The 26,769-nt window shown below is 49.9% G+C and overlaps 1 protein-coding gene across 4 annotated transcripts in view; it reads right to left on the bottom strand.

The window, feature by feature from the left end:
- CPLX2 (complexin 2) overlaps positions 1 to 26,769 on the bottom strand; it is an 87,937-nt gene that overhangs the window by 47,778 nt on the left and 13,390 nt on the right. Inside the window, exon 4 of one of the 4 annotated variants that reach the window (XM_063811674.1) lies at positions 1,596 to 26,697. The exons of 2 other annotated variants lie outside the window; for them this stretch is intronic. The gene's annotated coding sequence lies outside the window, so the exon portion shown is untranslated. Of the gene's footprint in view, positions 1 to 1,595; positions 26,698 to 26,769 lie in introns of those variants that run through there. One more of the 4 variants, XM_063811675.1, reaches the window with a different exon arrangement.

Genomic DNA, 26,769 nt, shown 5'->3' with positions numbered 1-26,769 from the left:
ACAGGTGCCCGCCACCACGCCCAGCTAATTTTTTGTATTTTTAGTAGAGACGGGGTTTCACTGTGTTAGCCAGGATGGTTTCGATCTCCTGACCTCGTGATCTGCCCGCCTTGGCCTCCCAAAGTGCTGGAATTACAGGCGTGAGCCACTGCGCCTGGCCTAGTCAGTTGAGATTTTAAAAGCCATTTGCGGCTGGGCGCGGTGACTCATGCCTGTAATCCCAGCATGTTGTGAGGCTGAGGCAGATGGATCACTTGAGGTCGGGAGTTTGAGACCAGCCCGGCCAACATGGTGAAACCCCATCTCTACTAAAAATATGAAACTTAGCTAGGCGTGATGGTGCACACCTGTAGTCCCAGTTACTCAGGAGGCTGAGGCAGGAGAATCACTTGAACCCGGGATGTGGAGGCTGCAGTGAACCAAGATCACACCACTGCACTCTAGCCTGGGCGACAGAGAGAGATCCTGTCTCAAAAAAAAAAAAAAAAAAAAAAAAGTAAATAAATAAATAAATAAATAAAAACCACTTACAACCGAGACTTCTTTTACTAACTCACTTAAATAAATAATTTGATTTCAACAAAAACTTTGATTTCAGCACTGGGAAGAGCTCAGCTGTGAGCATCTGGAAATAAGGTGCCGATGGTTGGATTCCATTTGCTAATATTTTGTGAGGATTTTTGCATCCGTGTTCATGAGGGATATTGGCCTGTGGTTTTCTTGTAATACCTTTGTCTGGTTTCTGTGCCAAGCTAATTTACCTGGCCTCTTAAAATGATTTGGGAAGTTTCCCTCCTATTTTCTAGAAATATTTTGTGTAGAATTGGTATTATTTCTTCCTTAAATATTTGGTAGAATTTACCAGTGAGGCATGATTCAGATTTTTGATGCTATAAATTACTTTTTTAAAAAGGGAGCTGTTTTGCTGACTATTCCTGTCTTATGCATTGATTGAACTATTTCCCAATGTTGTGTTTTCCAACCTTTTTCTTGTTTTAGCTGCTCCAGGCTCCGGTAACTGTAATATGATCTAAACGTATGTGATGGTGTGGCAGTTTTTACTTTTTCAAAAAAAATCGACACATTGTTTGCAATCTGTTTAAGACAAATTAACAAAATACCATGAACTTCAAACATATCTTAAAGTCGATGTATCCTGCTTGCCTTCACAGCCTCAGCTCCCTCTCTTTGCCATGTCCCCATCAACCCTGTGGTCCTGCCCCCTGGCCTTTGCCCCTCCTGTTGTCCCTCTCTGGAGGGGGACCTCTCTTCCCCGACCCTGTCCTGGCTTGCTCCACTGGGATTTTGCTTCCACAAAACTTTCGTTTGTTTGTTTTTTGTTTGTTTGTTTGTTTTTGAGACAGGATCTCGCTCTGTCGCCCAGGCTGGAGTGCAGTGGTGCGATCTCAGCTCACTGCAACCTCCGTCTCCCAGGTTCAAGCGATTCTCCTGCCTCAGCCTCCTGAGTAGCTGGGACTACAGACTCCCGCCACGATGCCCGGCTAATTTTTTGTATTTTTAGTAGAGACGAGGTTTCACCGTGTTAGCCAGGATGGTCTTGATCTCCTGACCTCGTGATCCGCCCACCTCGGCCTCCCAAAGTGCTGGGATTACAGGCTTGAGCACCACACCCACCACCACAAAACTTTTCTGCATTTCCCAGGCTGGCCTAGGTTTAAGGTGACTCCCCCTGCTACCCCACCCACTGTGCTTCCTCCCACCCAAGCATGAATTGCGTTACGTTGAAGTTGTCCATGTCCGTCTCTTTCCCAGACTGTGAGGTCCTTGAGGGCAGACTCTGCGTCTACTTAGTCCATTGTTAGATTCCAGCTCTGAGTGCAGAGCCTGGCACCCGGGCCCTGGATAAACACTTGCTGAGTGAATGGACATTTCTGTGACCAGGGTCACAGCAGTAGTACCTGCCTGTATCTACACATCTCTGGACCGTTTCTGAGCAGTTTTCGCATGCAGGGTTTCATTTGAATCTTCGCAGTAATTCTGTGCAGTTGGTGTCATTACCCCATTTTACATTTGTGGACATCGAAGTCCAGAGACACGTAAGAACTTGCCAAGCTACATCAGTGACAGAGCTGGCGTCCAGAGGCAGGCCTTACTGACTTCAAATCCAGGGATTCCCTGTGCATCTCAGTTACACGCCAAGATGCCATTGGTTTGGGAAATGCAGGATTTACCCTGAAGCAAAATCTTGCGCTAAAACAGCAGCCAGAGAGGATGTTTCAGGGAGGAACGCTGAGCCCATGGGGGCTGGAGCCATGCATGGAAACTAAGTGCCCTGCAGGAACCTGGGCCTCCAGGTTAGATTGGTCCCCAGCTCACCAGGAAAGGGGATGTGAGGGAGGAAAACCAGAGGCAGGCAACAGAAGGTAGGTAGCAGCCGAGCCCACGGTCTGGGCAAAGTTTTCAAAGAAGGGGCCTGGCTATGGCAGGAAGGGGCGGAGAGAGTCCCCTCAGTCTGGGGACTGACTGATTTTGGCTGTGGAATCCCTCTCCAGCCTCCCATCCGCACCCCAGATCCTAACTGCTAAATTCTTCCAAACCATACCTGTCCAATGGGTGTGTCAAACAGTGTTTCTCAGAGTCCTGGAATGGGATCTAGGCTTTGGGCTGGAGCCTTTGACCTATCGCATACCAGGCCCCCCCATTTCCATTTGCCTGGCTAACTTTCTTCCTCTGGTCTCAGCTTAGATGTCTGCTCCTTCAGAAAGCTTTTCTTGACTCTCCAACTTGGAAACAAGTCCCCTGTGTCCCTGGTACAGCCCCCCATGCTTCTTTGTATTACAGACTTGAGCACCCTAGAGGCCTTCTGTGCGTTTGTGTTTCTTCACCACGAGTTCTTTGGGGTCAGAGACTGTACTCTCTTCATCTCTATATCCCAAGCAGCCAGCCCTTCTCATCTGCAAAACCAGGGTGGCAATTCCTAATCACAAGGTAGATTATGAAGCCTCCGTAACAAAAGAGATTTCAAAAAATCCCAAAGCTTTGTGGAGGCCATGCAATGCAGATCAATCCTTTTTTCTTTTCCTTTCTTTCTTTTCTTTTTTTTTTTTTTTTTTTTTTTTGAGATGGAGTTTCACTTTTGTCATCTAGGCTGGAGCACAGTGGCGCAATCTCAGCTCATTGCAACATCCGCCTGCTGGGTTCAAGTGATTCTCCTGCCTCAGCCTCCCAAGTAGCTGGGATTATAGGTGCCTGCCACTATGCCTAGCTAATTTTTGTATTTTTAGTAGAGACGGGGTTTTACCATGTTGGCCAGCTTGGTCTTGAACTTCTGACCTCAGGTAGATCTGCCCACCTCGGCCTCCGGAAGTGCTGGGATCACAGGCATGAGCCACCACGCCCAGCCTAATCCTTTTTTCTTAGCTCACATTAAAGAGGCAAGCAGAGTGCTAAGGGCTTCATGTGTGGGGCCTGCCTGGGTCCTCTCCATGCATGTTCCCTTCTTTTGGTCTGAGCATCAGATTCAGGAAGAGGTGCTTTCTTGGAAGGCACATAGGGGCCCAGTCTTGACCCCTGAGTTTCCTGCCCTCTCCAATTTTAACCTCAAACCTGCTGGGTTTGGAAGATTCCTTGGAAGGGGAGGTTTGATTCTACTTTCTTTGGCAGACAATCTCCCTACTGCCTTGGGTCCCCAAGCTTGTCTGGCATTTACAAAAGAACATAACTGAAAGCGTCACAGGCCCGTTAAGGAGACAATTATAGGCAAAAGAACAGCAGAAGCAGCAGTTTCCAACGCCCATGTTTCTGGTTGTGAAGGCAGGCAGCCCAGCCTGGCAGAAAGAACCCACACTCATCACACAGAGCTGGTTTGGCTCTCAGCACTGTGTGCAACCTCAGGTAAGTCAGGTCATCTCTCTGAGCTTCAACTTTCTTTTCCAGAAATGGGGCCTTCAAGACTTAACTGTGTTGTTGCAAGCATGGTGCTCCATGAGCTTTCATGGTCTTCTCCATTCCTCATGGCACTGAACACAGGGCCAGGCACATAGGAAATGAGGAGCTGTGACTGGTTGATGATTAATTACCCCCATCTCCTGCCGTCAGACATGGAGACTATGCTCAAAATTACAGCTTTATCTCCCATACCACTTTCAGGGCCAGGAACCTTTTTGGTGGCTAGGACATATTTGCTAAAGGAATTAATAAATCCCAGATGGTGGAAATAATAGGAGCACAGACAAGAGACATGGAGGGCAGAGCCAGCAGAGTCCTAGGGTAGACCAGGGAAGAGCTGGACCTCTTTAGAACAGTGTCAGAAGTGAATAAGTTGCCTTGGCATAACTCGTGCCCCTAGCTTAGAAGGCCCTTTCTCTTTCAATGTCTGACATACCTATTTCTCTCTTAAACCCCAACTGAAATGTCACCCATCTCCTCACTAGCTTTGTTTGATCCTCTCGGCAGAATCAGTTGCCTCTGCCTCTGTGCTGCTTTGGGATTCTCTGCATGCCTCCGTTAAGCATGTTTAATCCCATGTCATAGTTTTTGGTTGACCTATCTGACCTCCTGCTGAGCTGTGGGTATCTTGAGGGCAGGGGCCATGCCTGGCCTCTCTTGGGATCTCTGTGGGACCAGGGCTGGGCAGCTGGTAGGCTTTGTACATGCTCTGCCCCAATAGCAGACTATGGTTTGTTGAATCATAGTCAATGTTCTGCTCAGAGCCCATAACAGAGACACTTGCATCAGACACTTTTCCCCTCTCAGCAGCCAAGTCAAAGCCCAGGGAGAAGATGGGCCCTGTTGGTTCTCACCTGCGTCAGGGCAGGAGGGAACAGCTTTTGGACTTGGGAATGGAGCCTGAATGGGGTGACTGAGTAGACGGGCCCTGGGAGCCAGGAAGCAAATCTGGGTTCCAGTTCTCTCTGCGGCTGACTGGCCTTGAGCAAGTCCCTTCCCCTCTCTGAGCTACGATTTCCCCTTCTGTGACTTGAGCAGTGGGGAGAGAAGGGAGGGAGCTGGAGAGAGCGAATGCTCTTCCTACTTCTAAAATTCTGCCCATGTATTTCCAGGGTTTCTGGGAGACTGACAGACACACGTAAACACTGATGCATACTCACACCCACACACATGCACACAGGAACAAATAGATTCAGATGTACCGAGACACACACACACACACACAGAGGCAAGCTGACATCAGCACACTGGCTTTCACAGACACAGAGACGCACTTATGCCTAAATGTCACGCCTGCATAGGATATGGAGACACTCAGCTGCCATGAGCACACACGCGCACCCCCAGCCATGCTCACAATCGCACTGACACAACTGTGTGAGCACGAACACACGCACGTTTCCCTTGGGCTCTAAGGCCCCTTCCAGTTGGTAAAATCGAGGCTTGTTTGGAGCAGACCCACCTGCTTCCCCTGACAGATGACATGTTCCCTGCTCTCCTTCCCAGATCTGGGCTTCTTGGCTGAGCTGTGAGCAGGGTGAACGCTGGCCCCAGCCCACAGGGGTGAGGATCTGGAGGGAGACTCATCTCCCAGGTTACTGCCTGCGGATGCTGCTTTAAAAATAGCTTCCTGCTGTTCCCAGGAAAGCTCTGGGGAGTGAGGACTCCAGAGACTGGATTGTGCTCATCCCTTGCCTGCCTGCAGAGCTATGTATGAGGGTCCCTCGAAGAGACCACTAGAGTCCTTGTTAGTGCCGCATGGCCTGTGGCAAAGAGGAAGAGGCTAAGGGTGGCTGGACAGCTGGGGGTGGGGTGCTTCACCCCTAAAACTCCCCCTCCTAGAGGAGGGCTGCCTCGCTGCACTCTCCTGTGTGGGGGCATCACGCACCTCCAGGGGCGGGGAAGGAGACAGGCATGATGGTTCATACCTGGGCTCTGCTGCTCCCTGGCTGTGTAACCCTGGGCAAGTTGCTTCATGTCTGAGCATCAATGATTTCAGCTGAAAAATGGGGCTAATCATCTCTTCCTCTCTCATGAGTTGTGAAAATTCAGCCACAAAATATCCCATCATTTCCCTCCTGCTGGGCTGTGCTCCCCCGGGGGCAGGGAACCAGGGCAGCTCTGTGGCGGCAGTGCCCTCCCTGCCTGTCCCTCTGCCCACACTGCCCTTCATGTGCCCTTCCAGCTCTCACTGCTTCTCTTCTGGATCACCTGGCACCACACAGTTCTGTTTTCAGAACCCCAGAGAGCACGGAGGGCCACAGCCACGCTGGTGGATGAGAGAGACCGCTAGGCAGTCACCTGTGACTGGCTTCCACCAACAGCAGAAGGTTCAGCGGCTCTGACGGTGCAGAAATTGGCTTCAGTGAGGCCCTGGGAGGGAGGGAGGACCTGGTGGCTGGTGGGGCCCACTGACAAGTGTGTCATCAGCTTACCCCGCATCCTTGTGAATTCTGTGGCCCCAGCTAGGTCTGCGTGAGAGTCCTGGGCAGGCACTGCCTGAGTAGTGAGGGTCAGGATCGCATCTCTGGCTTTGTGTCTTCCTAACTGTGTGATCTTGGGCACAAGTTAAAGCCTCTCAGTTTCTTCATTTGTGCAGTGGGTCTTCTGCTCTCCACATTACAGTGTCATATCAGGGCAGACAAGGGGTAGAGGATGCTTTGTGACTCTGTGTGGCCAGAAGTTTTATTCCCCACTCAGATGGAGATATAGGGGTGCAGAGACTTAGATTGATGGAATCCTTAGGTAGGAAACAGAGGCTCAGAGAGGGCAAGTGGCTTCTCCAAAAGACCCAGCAGAGGTCCGAGGGAAGGTGGAGCTCGAGGCCCACCTGGTCCCCTCCATCTTTTAGCAAAGAGTGACAGCAGGAACTGGGGTCAGGTGTGGCTCTGGCTGACTGTCCTGGCAAGGGGGCCCTTCCTGGGGGAGCGGGGCCTTCTTCCCGAGGTGAGCTTCTGCGCGACCCCAGGGAGGGAGCATGGCTGAGCAGGTGGGCCTGGTCCAGTGCCCTCTCTGCAGCTTATTTACCAGCTGGTTTCAGACAATTGCTGGCCTCGCTGAGCCGCAGTTTCCTCCCCAGAAGTTGGGGATGGTAATGCCTCCCTTGCAGGGCTGTTGTAAAAATCAAACGCAAAAAGCCTTAAGGCTGCTTGTGGAGAGATCTGTGGGAAATGCACTTCTCAGGTCCAAGATGTTGGGATCTGCATCCGCTTCCGTGGCTGCCCTTGACCTGACGTGGGGAGAGGCCTATTCCCAGGGTCCTTTGTGGATTGAGGGCCAATAATGGGGACAGGGAGATGGTGAGGTGGGAGAGGCCCAGTCAGGTGTGTTTGTGGGGAGTGCGTCTGGCTCCAGTGGTTAGTTTCCTCCTCCAGACCTCACTTCTCCACCTGTCAGATGGGGGAGGCATCCCCCATGGCCATGAATCAGCCTCTCTAGGAACAGAAGGCACAGACAGAAGCTGCCTCACACCTGTGGGTTTGGTGGGCTGGTTTGCTCAGGCTCTGGAGCCTCGAAATATGCACGGGGCAGAAATTGCCTGAGTGTGCAGAGGCAGGTGTGAATATCTGACATGAGCAAGGCAAAGTATTTAGAAGACGAAGACGCTATGGGGGTTATCTAGGTCACTGAGGCTCAGAGAGGGTCAGCGCCTCACCCAAGGCCACAGAGCAAAATAGTGTTTGAGCCAAAACTCAAACACTGTTCAGCCCATAGTTGAGGAATCTTCTAGTTGCAAGAGGCTGAGGTCATTTGGTCTAACTTTCCACCTAAGAGTCCTGTTTACACGCTTCCAGGAATGAGGAGCTTGCTAGCTTATACGGCAGTCTATTTGTTTTGCAATAGCTCTGGTCTCTAAATATTTCTCTTTCATATTGAGCTAAAAAATCTATTCCCAATCACTTCTACTCTCTACCCTCTAACGTGCGTTGCTTCCACATACAGATGCTGGGTAGTAGAGATCACATGCCCCCGAGTCTTCTTTCGTCCAGACCATCATTCTGTAGCTCGCTGTTCCAATAGAACAGTTTCCAGACCCTCACCCTCTTAGTCCCTGAAGGGACCACCACACTTTCTCAGGACCCAGATACGGATTTCCGGAGAATAAATTGTGAAACTCCCAGAGGCTGCCTCAGTGAGGATGCGCGATAGATATTAGGTATTTTTTATCAGTGAAGACAAAATTGACTCAGAAGTAAATGGTGAATTTTTAAAGGTCTTTTCAATTCATGATTTTCATGCGAGGCAGTTAATCTAAAAGCAAATAAAAGCATCCGAATACCAGAAAAACACATGCAGTGAAGTGTATTTTTTGGAGAGTAAGTCTGACTCTACTAAATTATCCGGGAATTATACCTAAAATAGACTCCACTGACTGTAAACTCCTTGGGGGCAGAGTCTGGGTCTTTCTATCACCCTTGATAGGCAGGGCTGGCCAGGGCACGCAGGAGGCAGATGGGTCTATGAATGAATAGTTGCAGTTGGTTTTTTTGTAAATGTGCACAAGGTCAAGTGCATCTCCCTGCTGGTTCATCTCTTGGACTTTATTTATTTATTTATTTATTTATTTATTTTTTGAGACGGAGTCTCACTGTCATTCAGGCTGGAGTGCAGTGGTGTGATCTCAGCTTACTGCAGCCTCCGCCTCCCGTGTTCAAGCGATTCTCCTGCCTCAGCCTCCGGAGTAGCTGGGATTACAGGCACTCAGCGCCGACCACCACACCCAGCTAATTTTGTATTTTTAGTAGAGACAGGGTTTTGCCATATTGGCTAGGCTGGTCTCGAACTCCTGACCTCAGGTGATCCAACCGCCCCGGCCTCCCACAGTGCTGGGATTACAGGCTTGAGGGACTGCACCCGGCCATCATCTCTTGGACTTTAAAGGTGTGTTGAAGAGGCCTGGGTATGAAACCGTAATATGGGTGTCAGATGCTGGAAAGAAGAGGGGCCACTCTGCATTGCCCTCAGCTGCTGTAGAAAAGCAATCAAGCAACGATTTCCCTTATTTTAGAAAGGGTATCCCCATTTCCTCTGGGGAAGCTGCTCCTCCCCCAGTCTCCTTCAGTGAGGTTTAGTTGAGGGTGAGGTCCCAGCCTGGTCTCCCATAGAGGGCACATGACCCCAGTTTAGGCCAATCAGTGTAGTCCACCCTCTGGCTACAGTGATTGGTGCAGAGAAGGGCATGTGACCCAAAAGGGGCCAATGAGACTCAGTTCTGGAACTTTTGATGGGGCTGTTGGAGCCTCCTGTTGCTGCGGCTGCTGAGCTGTGGGGATGTAAGTCTGAAGCAGCAGAAACCACCCTGTGACGAGAGCTGGCCTGGACACAGAGGAAAGCTGAGCCAAGACAGGGAGAGAGAATGAGGTTTGCTCTCCTCATTCGAGCTGCGTGATCCAACTGTAGGGGAAAGCAGCATCCCTAGAGCTTCTCATTACACACACCAACACATTCCCCCTTTTGCTGAAGTCACTTTGAGTTGGATTTTGCTCACTTGCAACTGAGTGTGTTGACCAGCTCAAGAATGCAAGTAGTAAGTTTTCTCTTCAGTTTTGAGGGAGTGGGTGATGGGGCCCTCCCTGTCCAAGCTTCCCTGGGAACCTGGGTTGGCCGGGGCATTGGTGGGTCCTCTCTCCCCACCCTGAGCAGGGTAGAGGGGCCAGTAGGGGCCCCAAAGCAAATGCCATCCTGGGAGACTCCTTTCTTCGTCTCCTTCCCACATCCAATCAGCCACTAAATCTAACCCATTCACCCGCCACAAACATCTCTCCAGCCCAGTTGAGGGTCCTTCTGATTCCTGCTGGCCTATCGCTTTTGCTTGGGAACATCTGCTTCCAGTTTGATTCTCATAGAGATCTTTCTTAAACACTAGCCCCACTCCAGGTATGCTCATGCTGTGGCCATGACCAAAGCGTGGAGTCCTTTCGCACTGGGAATAGCATTCAAGGCCTTTGACCATCTGGCCAAGCCCTGCGCTCCTGCCCTACCTTTTGTCCATCCCCTTGTATTCAAACAACCTGGACTCCTCCTTAGAATGCTCTCATGTGGTCCCATCTTTGCATCTGTCTACACTATCTGAAATTCCCCATTTCTTACCAGGCTCAGCTCAAAGGTCCGTCTTCTGAGAAGCTCACCTCACCCATACTATCCTACCCACTCAGTCAGTGGCGCCCACCCTGGGTTCTTGCAGCGCCCTTCACACACCTTTATCGCAGCCCTCTAACCGCGTGGTGCCGCTAGTCAGTGCTCCCACCCTGTCTGCACCAAGCCCTGTGCATCCCTGAGTCTCAGCCCAGCCCACACCACTGGCACAAGCATCCAATCTGCTGAATTCCTGCCCAAGAAATTGCTTAGTGCCCCACCCCAGTTACCAGGCTTTTTTTTTTTTTTTTTTTTTTTTTTGCACTTATTCATTTAAAACCACTTCCAGAGGAAACCAGAGAGTCAATTACTCCACCTCCGCCTGGTCCAGGAGGAGCAACTGTGGCAAGTCCAGCAGGGTCACCCTCTCTAGCTGCTGGGAGCTGAGATTTCCACTCCAGCTTCTTTGGCTGCCTTGGGGAAATCAACGGAGTTTCCGGGGGTGTGATGGGAATGGTCAAGCTATCTCCCACCCAGCGATAAAACCAGATGTGGAAGCAGATGGTGGTGACCAGGAGAGCATTCAAGCTACAGGCAGAGACTCTCGTCCCACTCTCAACCCTTGTCCTAGAATTACTGGACCAGAGGAAAACAGTCCCTTTAACTGAAAGCAGTGGAAGAACAGGGTAAAGTTTTCCTGAACTACAACCCAGGAGATCCCCAGAGACAGGAGCAATCAGATCTCACACTCTGGCTTCTGCCAGCTTGGAAGCTTTTTCACTAGAAAAGGAGGGAATAGAGCGAGAGGATGCCATTTCTAAGTATTGTGCCCCATTTTCTTTCTTTTTTTTTTCTTTTTGTTTGTTTTTGAGACAGAGTCTCGCTCTGTCGCCAGGCTGGAGTGCAGTGGTGCGATCTCGGCTCACTGAACCTCTGCCTCCTGGGTTCAAGCAATTCCGCCTCAGCCTCCCGAGTAGCTGGGACTACAGGTGCATGCCACCACGCCCAGCTAATTTTTGTATTTTTAGTAGAGACAGGGTTTACCATGTTGGCCAGGATGGTCTCGATCTCCTGACCTCATGATCCGCCTGTCTCGGCCTCCCAAAGTGCTGGGATTACAGGTGCGAGCCACTGCACCCAGTCCAGTTTGCCAAGTTAAAGCTTCTCTGTCTGCTAGTTTCTGTGCCCCATTTTCTTTAACCCTGTTTTCTTATCCTCCACCATCACTCAAGCCATCAGATGCTATCCCAGTTCCTCAGAGGAGGGAATAGGGGCTCAGAGGGGTGAGATCATTAGCCAAATTCACACACTGGTGAGTGGCAAACAGAAATGCCAATCTGGTCTGAATGATCTCCTTGCCTCCATCCCAGCCAGGCCAGTGAGGTGGAAAAAGTTTCACGGTCGGTTGGACACACCTGCTGGAATCCTGATCCTTCACTTCCCAGCTGAGTGGATTATGTAAAACCATGGATCCTCTTTGATGCTCAATTTCTTCCTCTGTGCAACGGGAATGTCAATCTCAGCCTTCCGGGTTGTTGTGTGAGAACAAGGTGGTAGACACTTTCTAGTGGGTCTGGTGCATAGTAGGAGCACAATGAAGGTGGTGGCTCTCATGGCTTCTCTTTCTCCTGCCCTGCTCTTGACTTTCAGGTCCGCTGCTTGGCCTGTTTCACTGCCAAGTTCTAGGTCATTTGAAACTGCAGAGGCCAGGCCTTGGCCTTTAGGTCTCACTGATCCTGTGGACTCGGGCAAGTCCATTTGCCTTTCTGGGCCTTGGTTTCCTCCTTTGGGAAATGAGAGAGACTTGGGCAGGATCCCTGGTCCCCAGCCTGGGGTTCTTCTATCTCTGGGGTTAGAAGAAGAGAGGGCATTTTCTGGCAGCAAGGCCGGCCTGCCTAACAATATTGCTTGCTATATTTCTTAGCTTTGGGTTGGAATGACATCACCTCACCTCGTGGCTTACCTCTTGCTGATCAAAGCTCTGACTGGCAGTTAAGTGTCTTTGATTAATAAAAAATGGGGAAAATGAATTAATCATGACTTAAATGCAGCATGTTTGGGAAACAGAATCTTTAAAAAGTCAAATCCACTGAAGTCAAGAGGGAAAGAAAAAAAGGCGTCCTTGAGGGTGAAAGGTTGGGGACCCCTGGAGTGGATGTCCATAGAGCCCTCCAATTGTGCACAGGGGACCTGTATGGCTGGCCGGGGGCCTGTGGGTGTTGGGGACAGGAGGATCGGTCCCTTTAAGGATCCTCTCCTCCCCAGCAAGCCCCAGGCCTGTGCGGAGGAGGACATGCATTATTGAAAGCGCATTTCAATACCTATTCAGTCTCCTCCTCCTCCTGTGGGTGGCAATCACAGTTTACATAATCTGTCTCTCTGTCCTCCCAGGCAGCTGCTCCCTTCTGGCTGAGTGGTTTGAGGAGGGGGAGGGAGGGGAGAGGGAGAGACATTAACTCTGTGCTGTCACCTCAAGTAGTGGCCAAGCTGCCATAAAATGAAGGAAGGAAAGCAAGCTCTGACATCACACAGCCCTGGGTTCAAGTGTCACTTAGGTGCTGTCTGATTTTGGCTCCCCCACTTTGCTGCCTCCCCTGTAACCTTGATCCACTCCATTGTAGTCTCTGTGTTAATAGCTCTTAAACCTCTGTTTCCAGCCCAGACCTCTCTCCCGAACTTGGGGTTCATCTATCAACAACTTGAGGGGCAGCTCTGTTTGTGTTTACAGGCAGTTCAGGCTAAGCCCATTCCAAACTGATCTCACCAGTTATCTCCGAACCATTCATCCATCCATCTATCTATTTATTCATCCCTTCATCCACTCATTATCCAACCAGTCGTCCATCGTTCATACGCTCCACCACTCACTCATTCATTCACCTACCCTCATGTATCCTACCATCCATGCATTCACCCATCCAGCTGTCTGTTTTCCATCCATCTCACCACTCATCCCTCCCTCCATCCATCCATCCATCCATCCATCCCTCCATCCATCATTTACTAAGGGTCCGGCATTTGTCAACATTGGGTGTACAGCAACAGGCAAGACAGGCACTGACTTTGTCCTGACAATACTTAAAGTCCTGTGAAGGAGACAGACAAGCAAATAGAATAGTATAATAAACGTGAAAAGTATGATAATAGGGGAAGCATAAGGTGCTGCTAGAGCACAGGTGAAGCACCCAACACATCCTTAAGGGATTAGAGAAGACTTTTTTTTGAGGAGATGACACCTGAGAGCTAAGAAGGCGTGAGCCTGTTCCTTTCCCTGTGTTTCTTGTCTCCGTTGCTCAAGGAGCTTGATTCGTAACAGCCATTTCCCCTTCTTTTTGTAACTGTGAAATGGCCCCTCTCTGGGAAGATGTTCCCCTTTCCCACTCATGGTCCTTATGGGTTGGGTGGGAGGATCCCATCATTAATGGCTCCGTGTGATAGCGTGGGACCCAGGCCTGGCTATGGGAATGGGTTAGGGCTGAGTCCACTGACGTTCAATCACAGAGCTTTGCTGACACCACTGGAATGGGTGCCCGATTTTCACTGGAGTTGCTCAGCTGATAGGAAGGAGATGGCTGTGTTCCCACTCTGCAAAGGAAGGCCTGCCCAACATGGGGGATGGCAGTGGAGAGATGTAGAAGGATAGATTGTTGTGGTCACTGTCTGAAGCCCTGGGGCCATGTGTGTCTGACCTAGCAACATCAGACTTTCCCTTTTCCCTTTAGGCCATCTTGAGTTGGGTTTCTGTCACTTACAGTCTAAAGAGCCTCGTTAACGGTAAAGACTCTCATTTACAGTAGGAAGCGTTTCCACATCCTTTGTCTCATTGGTTTGTACAATAGCCCTAGGAGGCTGTTTCCAGATGATGAAATGAAGGCTTAGAGAGTTGAGTCACTGGGCTGAGACCCTGGTCTGTTAGACATCAAAGTCCACATGGTCTACCAGGGCACCTTGGAGGTTAGGAAGGAAGGATGCTGGAGAGTGGGACTTAGACTTGAGAGAAAAGGATGGAAGGAAAACGAAATTGAGGACAAAACTCAAAAGTACGTCTTGTGTCTGTGAAGGGACAGGTGCGGAAGAAAAAAAGTACAGATGAAAGAGAAAATGAAGGAGAAGGTGGTGAGATTGGTAAGGAAGTGAGTCAGAATCAGAGAACTGTAAAGTGAAAGAAAGATGACATTCAAATTCCCTATGTTCCAGGCAAATGAGCTGGTCCTTGAACAACTGTCCACAGGAGAGGCCCAGAGTCAGCCCACGTTTCATTGCATGATCGTATTTCAAGGTGACTAAAAACATCACCTCTTCCTTGAAGCCCTCAGGAACCCTCCTACTCTGCAGCCCCCATCAGTGTCTCCTTTATCACACTGGCCACTTTCAGCCTCCCCATTTCACTTATTTAGGTACATGACTCATCTCTCTTGCAGGGAAGTCCATGTCTTACTCATCTTTGATTAGACCCAAGCTCCTCACCTTATGCCTGCACCCGGTAGGGGCTCAGTGCATTTAAAAATACATATATTTATTTGAAGGAAATGAATGTCCCGATAAGAAGTAAATTTAGGGCCGGGCGTGGTGGCTCACGCCTGTCCAGCACTTTGGGAGGCCAAGGCGGGCGGATCACTGGAGGTCAGGAATTCATGACCAGCCTGGCCAGCATGGTGAAATCCCGTCTCTACTAAAAATACAAAAATTAGCCGGGCATGGTGACAGGTGCCTGTAATCCCAGCTACTCAGGAGGCTAAGGCAGGAGAATCACTTGAACCCAGGAGGCAGAGGTTGCAATGAGCCGAGATCGCGCCATTGCACTCCAGCCTGGGTGACGACAGCGAAACTCCATTTCAAGAAAAAAAAGAAAAAGAAAAAGAAAGAAAAGAAAATTAGGAGAAGGAGAGTAACAGGAAGTTGGAGAGGGGAAAAGCGAGATGAGGCACAGAGACAGAGAGACTGAGTCAGGAAGGGGGTGAAGGAGGGAGAGAAGGTGGAGGCCTGAGAAGGGAGACAGAGTGTGCTGCTTGCGTAGAGCTGAGGGTCTCTGCCGGCCCTGTGTGGGGTTCAGTTGCCCTTGCCCCTGGGGATGGGGAAACCATCAGGAAAGGACTCAGTTTGCTCAGGATCCAGTAGGATTGGGAGGAAGAAATCCTGTGAGGCGGGAGGGGAGAAGCTGGTGGATGGAGGAAGTGCCAGGGGTCAGGAGCAGCCAGGATCTTTTGCCAAATCCTGGGACAACCCCCAGGAGGTCTGCAGTGTCACTATTCCCTCCAGGAAGAGCCCAAACCAGAGAAGGACACGCCATCCCCGGCAGCAGGCCTGGGAGTTCCTGACTCTGCTCTGGGACCGAGCGGCCGACTGCCCGTCCCTCTCTGTTATAGCTTTCTCCATCATCTCCACGGCCCTGAGCACCATCCAAAGTCATCCTGTTTACCATGTCCATCTATTTGTTTATTGTCTGTTTCTCTCAATGCAGAGGAAACTCCATGAAGGGAGGGAGCTGGTGGGCCTCTTGGTGCCTAGCACAGTGCCTGGAGATGCTCATGAAAGGCAGCACGGATTAACGAGTGGAAGGACAGGGCGGGTGAGACAGTCACACGGGCTGTGTGTGGTAGGGGGCGGGGGGCTACTTGGAGGTGGCGTTGATGAAGCACTTTACTAACCACAGCTCCTAAAATAAAGGCGTCTGGGCTCTGAGATGAGAGTCCTTGAGAGGAGAAAGGCCCTTCTGGGACTCATTGTGTGGCTGTCAGCCTGAGTGCGGGCAGCTGCAGGGAGATGAGGTGATGCGGGAGGGGATGCCATGCCTGGCCCACCACACCTGCTTTCAGGCAGTGAGGAACCCACCAGTGGCCTGTTGTGGCTGCATGAGACGTGAAGAGGCTGACCCTGCTACCCAGGGAGAGGGGGCCTGGGCAGAACACGGAGCCCCGCTAGTCATAGAAGTGTCGGGGGAAGGAATGAGAGTGTGCCAAGTAAACTAAGGGCTGCATGACGCCAGGTGCCCTGCTGGGCACTGCATCAGTTTGCCTCAGTGATTTCTCCCCACAAGGCCCAGAGGAAGGGATTATTGAAACAGGTAAAGAGCCTAAGGCTCAGGGAGGTGACGTGACCAGTCCAGGGCCACACGGTGAGTGGTGGCAGAGACAGGAGCTGACCAAATTGGCTCCCTGCACATCACTGGGCCTCCAACACAGTCTCAGGCTGGGGACACTCACCTCCAGATGGCTGCTGACCTCTGTAGGGACTTTTGGTGTGATGCAGAGAGAGGGGAAGGAAGGGGAGAGAATTGGGGAGAGAGGTGGATAATTTCCTTTTCTGCAAAATAAGGAGTGAGATAGATGTCCTTGTAGCTGCTTCTTCACTTTCCTTTTGTTCCCTTCTGTTCTATTCCTCCCTGGGCTACCTGCTTCAGGCTGAGAACATCCCAGCTGTCCTCTCAGCACCCTCTGTGAGAGCTTGGGCAGGCCCTTCACCTCTCTGAGCCTGGCCATTTCATCTGTGAAATACTGATAACACTTTTGACCTGTGAGGTCAAAGGGTGACTGTGAGGAGTGAAGAAGGCAGAGGAAGCTGATGAAACCTGGTACCTAAGAGATGCCCCTGGTATCAGCCAGAGGTTCCAGGACACCCACTTCCAATCCCAGACACTCCACTTGGCTGCCGGAGATAACTTTCTAAAATGAAAGGCGGCCCTTGACCCTCCCTGTCCAGAGCCTTGAATAGACACTTTGGGAAAGAGGATGTCCAAATGGCTAGGAAGCATATGAAAAGGTGTTTAACCTACTCGTCTTTGGGGAAATAAAAATTCCAACGATACCACTCCACATCCACCAGAATCGCTGAAATGGAAAAGACGGAAAATACCAAATGTTGGTGAGGGTTTGGAGCTCCTGAAACTTCCACCAAGTAGCTACAGTAGGGAATGTAAATTGCTACTATCATTTTGGAAGAAACATTTGACAGTATCTGCTAGAGCTGAACCCGCATCTCGTGTGATGCAGCAACTCCACTCCTTGGCATAAACCCCCTAGAAATGTGTACATGTGTTTTTCCAAAGACACGTGCAAGAATCTTCATGGCAGCGCTTCTCCCAAGAGTCTAAAGCTGAAAACAACCCAAGTGGCTATCAACACTAGAACTGCATTTTGGTCTAGTCCCACGATGAGATTTACTCCAGCAATGAGAATGAATGACAACCACATGCAACAACTCAAGAGACTCTCCAACGTCGCTGAGCAGGGGTCCAACACGGCGTGATTTCATTTATGTGAAGTTCAGAAACAGCCAATGAATCTATGAAATTAGAAGTCGGGGCCGGGCGCGGTGGCTCACGCCTGTAATCCCAGCACTTTGGGAGGCTGAGGTGGGCGGATCATGAGGTCAAGAGATTGAGACCATCCTGGCCAACCAACATGGTGAAACCCCATCTCTACTAAAAATACAAAATTAGCTGGGCGTAGTGGCGCATGCCTGTAGTCCCAGCTACTTGGGAGGCTGAGGCAGGAGAATCGCTTGAACCTGGGAGACAGAGGTTGCAGTGAACCGAGATCACATCACTGCACTCCAGCCCAGGTGACAGAGCAAGACTCTGTCTCAAAAAAAAAAAAAAAAAAAAAAAAAAAAAGGTTGGGACAGCAGCTCCTTTTGCAGGGAGGTGGGGACTGGAAAGGGGAGCAAAGGGAGCTTCCGTGATGGCAAGTTTCTGTGTCTCAAGCTGGGGAAGGTTACGTGGGCGTGTTCACTTTGTGAAAACTCACTGAGCTGTAAACTTAGGAGAACTTTATGAACATAGGTTATAGTTCAGTAATTTTTTTTTCCTGAAAAAACAAAAATGAAAAACAACTTGCCCTTCCATGGCTTCCTCCTAGCCTGGGACAGGGTCTCTGCTCTGTGGCTGTCTGCAAGGCCCTTTGCTGCTGGATCAGCCCACCTGTCACCACTCCCTGCTCAAGCACTAGAGAAAGGGGTGGGTTTTCCACACAGCAGGCTGATTTTCACCTCTGTGCCTTTGCCCATGGTGCCCCTCTAGCTGGTATCCCTTTTCTCCCGACTTTCTGTTTGCCTCCTCATCCTTCCCCTCCCTAGTGGGCCAGCTACCCCCACTCTGAGCTCCCACAGCCCCCATTGAACTTTCCTTTATCTCAGCAATACTCAAATGGTTTCCATATTATCATCTACATGCCTGCCCACTCTCCCAAGGTCAAGGCCGCGGATTCATTTCTTGCGCTTATGCTCAGCCTGGGGCCAGGCAGGGTGGAGAAACAGGGAGTGCTTGCAGAATGAATGAAGGAAAGTTTGCTCTTATTTGAGGCTCCTGTTTTCCCCTCTGTGGCTCCCCACACTTAACCCTAGGTTGAACCTCCATCATTGTCCTGTGGCAGTCTTCCTGAGATTTCTTTTCTATGGGACAAATGTCCCCAGTCCTGATCCTGTCTCCCATGTGTGATGGATTTCTCTGTTTCCTTTTGTGAACCAGAAATGGATACACATTCCTCCACCCTGATCCCCTCACCTCCTTCATCCTCACTATACTCAGTTCCCCCGCACAACTCCTGAGGGCAAAGGCTGTGATTAGTCAGCCAGGTAGGGAAGTGAGCCAGGCACCTTCCCCTCAATCCCTAGTCCCTAGGGACTAGGTTTGTGAAGACCCTCTCTTCACAAACATCGTGGGAGTAATTAAAAAATGGAGCAAGATGCTCGGGGCTTGCAGGGCGAGGGGGGCAGTAGGAAGAGTAGTGAGCTTCTTGTCATCAGAGGTATGCAAATAGGAACTGGCTGGCTGCAGTCAGGGGAGGTTGGACTCAGTCCCTCTGACCCCAATGGGGGAAAAGGAAAAACAATGACATCAATTGAGGTCATACTGTGCATTAGGACATTATGCATTAGACACGTAATGTCAGAGACTATGCACAATTGTTCAGGGAGGTAGGTGTTATCCTTGTACCCATTAGACAGGTGATAAAGCTGAAACTCAGAGCGGTGAAGGGTCTTGCTAGGTAGGAAGTTGACTTACTAGGAAAGAACTGGAATTTGAACCCAGATCTTTCTGGCTCCTAAGCTTCTGCTCTTTCTAGAGCCATCTAAGATCCTGTGATTCCATCCCAAAGAAACATCTGCTGTTGTGATATAGCCTGAAGAAAGCAGGGCAAGTGTCTTGGAGCCCCCCAGAGTGGGGCCCACTGACTTGCTATTAGCCATGGTCTGGCCAAGGCTGTCAGAGCAGTGAGGGTCGGTATCCCCGAGTGCACTGGCGTCTGAGCCCTTCCAACAGCTGCAATCGCTCTTGGGTCACCAGGGACACCACGTAAGATGTTGAAGGGACCAGGTGGCAATTTCTTTCTGAACAGTTTGCCCATTGGCATTTGACCTCTATTTTTCCATCAACTTGATTTTCATTTGCTAGTGTTTACTGATTGGAAAAATAAGGAAAGGTGGAAAGCTCAGGTTAATGAAATTCTCTCCCCACTCTTTTCCCACTTTTTAGGATGTGTTGAGTTAAACATGCAAATTAAGAGGTGCTTTCATGTACCAGCCATGAGGCACCTCTGGTTCTCGGTGATGCTGGCAAGTTTCTGTGTCTCGAGCACCTCTGGTTCCTGGCTGCCTCTGCCCCACGCATAGACCAAGTCCTCCTCTTGGACCCCTGGCTCCCCAGCACTGCCAGCGGCAGGTCAGGGCTTGTGCTGCAAGAACGTGAACTCAGTGAATTCTTTCCCGCCCCTGATGGTGAGATAGGTCATGTGACTAGTTTTGGCCAACGAACGGCCTGTGAGAAGAATCAATCAGTGTCACTTCTGGGCTGAGGTATTAAGAGTGACTGTTGGCCGGGTGCGGTGGCTCACGCCTGTAATCCTAGCACTTCGGGAGGCTGAGGCGGGCAGATCACAAGGTCAGGAGATCAAGACCATCCTGGCTAACACGGTGAAACCCCGCCTCTACTAAAAATACAAAAATTAGCTGGGCATGGTGATGCGGGCCTGTAATCCCAACTACTTGGGAGGCTGAGGCAGGAGAATCGCTTGAACCCAGAAGCTGGAGGTTGCAGTGAGCCGAGATTGCACCACTGCACTCTAGCCTGGCGACAGAGTGAGACTCTGTCTCAAAAAAAAAAAAAAGAGTGACTATGAGTTCTCCACTCACTCTCTTCCACTGCTCCATAGTGGCGGAGCCAGCCTAGATCCCGGAGTCACCAATGGGAAGGACGCTACCTGGAGAGCTGCTGGCTCCACAGAAGACATCATGTTAAGGAGAAACAAATCTTTGTTGTATTAAGTCACAACAGGATTTGAGGATTAACTTGTTGCCACAGTATAACCTTGACACCTGCAGTCCTTATAGCCCCCTTCCATCAATGCCACAGCCCTTCATGTGTGTCAGGCATGATGCTGGGCATAGATGTAACAAGAGACAGTGGGTCTCCTCAAGAAGCTTACAGTCAAAAAGCAGCAGACAAAAACAAACGAACTTGTGTGCCTCCAAGTAACACAGAGGGTCAGTGCTGTGACAAAAGGAAATACAGGGTCTGTGAGAGTCCAAAGAATGGGTGGCAAGGCAGAGGGAGGGGCAAGTCATGGAAGGCTTCCTGGAGGAAGTGATGTCTCATCTTAGTTGTAGTGGATGAGTAGAAGTTAGTTCCCATGGTCACAAACTGGTGGTACGTATTGTTTGGTCAACACAATATTTAATTGTTTTCCTGTTAATTGATAATACTAAAAAAGGAGGAGTTTCACATAGAACTCCTGATTTGGGCCTTCATTTAAACAAACCAGCCCAGGTGTAACCATCAACCCTGGGGCCCCGTGCCTGTGTGGTAACAGTTGGAGTGGTAACTCCACTCCCTGGAGTGGGCAGAGGCTGTCCTGCTAGCTAAGCATGTCTGTCCCCTGTCACAGTTCCTCCATGCATGTGCTCTCCGCCAAGCCTGCTGATGAGCGGGTTTGCAGCCCCTGAGTGAGTCGGTTCTCATTAGACTTCCTCAGCCCAGCAGATCCTTTTCAGCCCTGGGGCCAAGGATCAGACTTGCCCAGTACCCTTCCCCTAGGGCCCCCAGCCCATCGGAGGACCCTCACTGCAGCAGCTCACCACCTTACTCAGGTACAGCAGACCACTGCTCCCAGACTGGGATGGTGATGTTTGTCCATTCAGGGTAGGAGAAAGGAGGCCTCAGGGATGGTCCCAGAGAGTGACACCTAGGAGACCACAGTGCCTGGTACTCCCTGGGATCCTCCTGGTCGACATTTGCTGGTTTGAGCTGCCCAGAATCCACTCTTCCTCCTTTTGGTGACAGCCCTTTGATTTTCCTTTTGGGAACCACCCCTTCCTCACGTTCAATCTTGGAAGCAGTCCTGTCAAGCCGCCATGCTTTGGGCTGGCCGAGAGGAGGACACGGGACCCACGCCAGGCCAGCTGTCTCCCTCCTGGGGCTGTGACTCATGAGCCGAGTGATGCAAGGAGGAAAAAAGCGGCTGTGGCTGAGATGCATCCCAGAGGGGACCTGGACAAAACTGGCCTCAGGTCCTGCTTCCAGACCCCTTGTGCAGCTTTGGCTCTGGTCCTTTTCTGAGCCCTGTGTCCAGCTTTCCCTTTGGTTCTGGGTCCCATCTGATAACCTCGATAACCCCCTTTTCTGTCTGAGTATGACAGAGTTAGTCTCTGTTGCTTGCTATCAGTGTACCCTAATTCACACCCAGCCCCTCTCTAAGGCTGCTGTGAACTGTTTAGGTTCACACCTGATTCCTTGAACACCAGGCTGACACGGGCTGCCTCTTCCTGTCCCTCAGCTCCTTCCTGCCCCAGCTGGATAATCCAAGTTATGATCAACCACTGGACCACAGCCTCTAATTAAGACCCCCTTCTGGATGTAATCAACCTTGCCAGAAACCAGAGGCCTAGGGTCTGTTTCAGATCCACCCTCTGGTGGTAGCCCTGACCTCACTGACTGCTGGCCAGGCTGCTGTCCTGGTCTCTGCACTCCCAGCTCAGGCAGGAGGCTCTGGGTCACCTGCCCAGCAATCTCCCTCCTTCTTAGGATGGGGTCTCCTTTGCCCTCCCCAGGATGAGGACTGCCCCGGAGGCTGTGGTGGGGCCTGGAGACATTCCTGCCTCTGGGCCCAGCATGGGCTCTGGAGCCACGGAACCCCTTGCAACACCTTTGCCCGGTTACTCTTGCCTCAGTCATACACCACTTCTCTCTATTTTCCTCATGTACATCTTGCATTTACTATTACTCACTTTATACTTAGCAAGAGTAACAGATTCATTTTTTGACCTTTAATACGTATATTTGGAAAGAGAACATAAGATCCTTCTCATAAACAGGAATGCAGTATCCTGTTCTGTAAATAGAAGGCCATGGTTAAAAACAAATAAATGGAAAATAAAACATCGTTATCCACTTCCAGCTAGTTACTGTTGCCGGCTGAAGTCTGAGCCTCTTCCTTGGAAAGGAAATCAAGATGGTTAAGGAGAGGCTAACCTTCAATTGAGACTCTCTCCTTGATGTAATCAACCAAAAAGGCAGTCATTCTCTCCCAGTGCTATTTAATTTGTGCCTGAATAACTCTTCAAATTGTCTCATGGATCCCCGATGGTCTGTGCCCACTTTGTGGGAGATGCTACCTCAGCAGCCTCGGACTGCTCTGTGTGCCTGTGGCCAGCTCCCTGGCCACACTTGACCACTTCTGCCCATCAGAGCTGGATCCATGGCTGCCTGTCTCATGCCCACCCCACACTGTTCCAGGCCGACTGGGCCTGGGCCCCTACTTTGTCCCAGGAAGCTTTGTTTTTGTTTTGTTTTGTTTTTTTGAGCATGGTTCTAGGTTCAACCACCCCAGGGAGCTAAAATAAAGAGAAGGATATAAGAACTAACTTTTTGAGCCCTTCTTAAGTGACAGACACTGTGATTGGTGTTTACATAGATTCTCTCAATTTCCCCGAAATTTCAGTCATTCCTGTGCCACCTTCATGATTTCTGCCCTATCACTTACTATTTCTCTTTAAATTGATTTGCCTTTTTAAAAAGATCACAATTTTATTTTCAGAGGAAATGCCATATTATTTTCATAAATCACAGTTTAGTGTGCTGGTTATATATTTCTAACACGCATCACTTGCAAGCTATTAAAATAATAAATGTTCATCTGTATACCAGCTAAAGTCATCTTGTACAGCATCAATCAATCACATGTGTGCCAGCCTCTGGGAGGTACCAGAGCCTCTTAGCTGTGCTCATACAGCCCTGGGAGGGTGTCTCATGGCTGAGAATATGGAGGCTCAAAGGGACACTTGCCCCAAGTCCCACTGGTGGAAAGGGATGGAGCTGAGATCTGGACCCAGTCTACCTCCAAAGGCATAGGCTCTTTCAATGCCAGTACTTTCCCAAATGCACTTTTTAAAATCAAAAGAACCCTTTAAAAGTAAAAATTTAGGAGGAAATCCAACATATACAACAGATAAAAGCGAAGCTTTTGTGGTTGAAATGGATTTGGAGGATCTAGGGCTTCTTCTTTGAGGCCTTCTCTTCCCCAAACCCATCCCATAATGGGCCCTGAGAACCTTCTTAGAAGCCCAGGATGCTGAGGAACATTATTTTAAGCCCACGTTGCACCACCCTGTCCCTTGGCTCCATTTAGTGCATTATTTTTCCATGAGCCAAACTCCTGAGGGGCAGCTTCTGGGTCTATGTTATTTTTTCTGGCTAGGCATCTCTACCTTGGACCTTGGCCACCTTGAGATCTTGAAATTTTCCATTTTGCCATCTTGAAATCTTCCACTGGCTTTCTAAATCTTACTCTGACCTGATTATTCACTCATCAAACACTGATGTCTATAATCTGTACCCAGATTTTTAGGGGGTACAAAGGGGATGATAGGAATGCAACATATTTCCTTTGGTGGGTTCCCAGACCCGTGTGAGAGACAGACACTGGTAAGTGCAGTAAGCGTGTGAGCAGCCCCCGCTCACCTGAAGCTCACTGGTGTTCTCATTCCTGTCTCCCTCAGGTGCTGGCTGCATTCTGTGGTGGGCAGGGCCTGGGGTGGGGCTGGCCAAGGGGCCTGAGCTGTGCGGGCTGCCCTCCGCATGGTGAGGCTATAGGTCTTGCCTGATTTCCCAATGTACTTTCTGGGTCATTTTCCCTTCAGCAAACACTGCCTGACATAAGTCTAGAGTTAGAATCACATCTCACTCAGATCCCCAAACCCTCGCTTCCATGGGAGGACCCACTTACAATGGTCCCAGCATCTGTAGTACGAAACTCTGCCTGGTTCCCAGCTTCACCCTGTCTTCTCTCCTCATTGCTGAGTCTAGTTGACCTTCCAGCCTGGAGGCCATCCTCCCACTGAAGTGGGTACCCCAAAAAGATCCTTCTATGCCAGTAAGAAAGGCTTCTATTGCCTTGAAAATATGAAAAGGTCCTGGCAGAGTTCCAATAGATTTTAAAGATTCCTAAGGGACATTTAGCCTTGTGGTGCCCCCTGACTGAGCCAAGACTGCTATCCAGCTCTTCAGTGCTGACTATGGCCCTGGTCCTCTCTGAAAGGCCTCTATCTTTGGGATACTCTATAATGTCCCCAGAACATCACCTGTGAAGTCTCCCTTGTGCTATGAGACCAGCCAGGTCTTAGCTAAGTCCAAGTTTCGGGAAGCTTCTCTCTTGGTGGGCCCAAGAGTTGAGTCCACCAGTAAACTCAGAACAACTCAAGTCAATTCAAGCCAAGTCAACTCAGATCAACTCAAGTCAATGCACCTCATCTTCACAACATGAATATGTGCTGTGGACCTCTCTGCCTATTCCACACCACTCTGAGCCAGGCTCTAGTTGAGAGAAAGGCAGAATCCAGCAATAAAATGACACAGTCTTGATTTTCAAGGAGTTTTCTGTTTTGAACCCAGATTCCAGACTCAAATTTTTTCTTGAGCTGAGGGAACCCCTTGCACCAGGGGCTGGAGAAAGATCCTCCTTTCTGGCCTGGAGACAGGCCAACCAACAGCCTAATCCTGAAGTTTGCTTCTCAAGACTTTTCAAACCACCCTTCCTGGGTAGTATGACTTTGTTAACTCAGATTGCAGAGTCAGCTGGCTCCTCCAGCTTTAAGATCTTGTTCATATGGGTCCTGAGCCAATCATTCATAATCATTCATTCATTTATTCACAAACCTGCATCGAGCACTTACTATGTGCCATCCACCTTACATATATTATCTCATTTAATCCTCAGAGTAATCAATGTGAATGAAAAACCAGTAAGGGGCCAGCTAGACTTCAACTTGGCCCTCATTCCAAAGCCCATGCTCTTTCCATCTCATCCCACTGCCTCTTAGAACAACTGAATAGAATCTATAACACAGGTTAGAGATCACTGAATGCTTAAACCAATACATTCTATATGGAGGGAAAGAGTGGATTAATGAATATTTTATGTAAGACCAAATCCCACCTGACCAGTTTATTAGAATTCTTTGAGAAGTGAACTATGTAGGGAGATAAAGTGAGACTTTCACAAAAAGCCTTTGTCAAGTTTCCATCCCAAAGCCTATTAATAAAATTGATTCATTATAGAATTGGGCAGAGGTGGGTGGTGAGTGGGAGGGAGTCTATTTTTGCATGGATAGGGAACTGGCTTAGAGACAAGAAAGAGAGGGTGGAGATAGATGGGTGCTTTTCCAAATGGGTTCCCCAGGAATTGGTACTGAGTTTGGTCTTATATAACACTCAGTACACACGTATTGAGCAGCCAGTGTGTGCAGGTCTTGCACTAAGCATGGGGCTGGAGTACCCAAACAAGCTGGAGTCAGCTTTTGTCCTGCAAGAGCCCAAAGGTGCAAGTGCTCAGTGACATCTCCAAATTTTGGAAGATGAGAAGCTCCTCAGTGAGAGGAAATGCCAAGACATTGGAGACAAAACCTGAAGAAGGTTGCTGGGAATGTGGAAACCCCAGGCAGCAGCCAGAAGGTCTGGGCTTTAGCACCAGCTCTGTCCCCGACTCTCTGTGTGACACTGGGCCAGTCCCTCCCCACTCTGGGTCTCAGTTTTCTCTCCTACACAATGAAGGAATTGGACAAGATGATCCCTAAGGGTGCAAGGCTCTGGATGGAGGAGAATGACTTACAGTAGGAACTGGTTATGAGGAAATCTTCATTTCCTGTGGTCAAAATGTTCCCTTCTGTCCCTGGCCTGTGATGGGAGGCCCCCCTCCCACCTCTCATTTGTGAACAGTGAAGACGAGGCAGAGAGCCATGAGGTCTGTGATGCTGGGGCTCGGAGCCCAGCCTGGAATTCCTCAGTGGCATTCTCTGCAAATGACTCAGCATCATAAATAGCTCCCATCTGGATGAGCAACGATATCTATAGCGATCGAGCGATCTCTATATCCACATACACTCTCTCTGTGCAAATATGTGGCTCACTGTATGCTAAATACGAGGTGGCCTGGAGACGTTCCTTCTCTTAAGAGACTATTTGGTATGAAACTCAAGACTGTTTATTTAAAGAAACAAGTTTACAACTATGCACACTGGATTACTGGTCGTGGGTGGTGGGGAAGAGGCGATGTGGATGAGGGATGCCGGGTGTGATCCGAGCTTGGCCGGCCACCTGGAAGAGGAGCTGAGGTTGACTCCTCCACCCATAAGATGGTTGGGATCCTGTGCTGGGGAGGGGGTGGCATGGGGGATGTTGAGCTCATCAGTGCAGGAAGCCGTGGCTCAGCAGAAAAAGCACAGGATCTGACAGTGACAAGAGAGCCAAGTGCCAGCCCAGCCCTGCCTTTCCATTCATCTTGGGCAGTTCATCAGTTC

Source organism: Pan troglodytes, chromosome 4, assembly GCF_028858775.2.
Source record: "Pan troglodytes isolate AG18354 chromosome 4, NHGRI_mPanTro3-v2.0_pri, whole genome shotgun sequence".
In the NCBI taxonomy this organism is placed as follows: domain Eukaryota; kingdom Metazoa; phylum Chordata; class Mammalia; order Primates; family Hominidae; genus Pan; species Pan troglodytes.
Note: the sequence above shows the minus strand (reverse complement) of the source record. Positions and strands in the feature narration are given on the sequence as shown.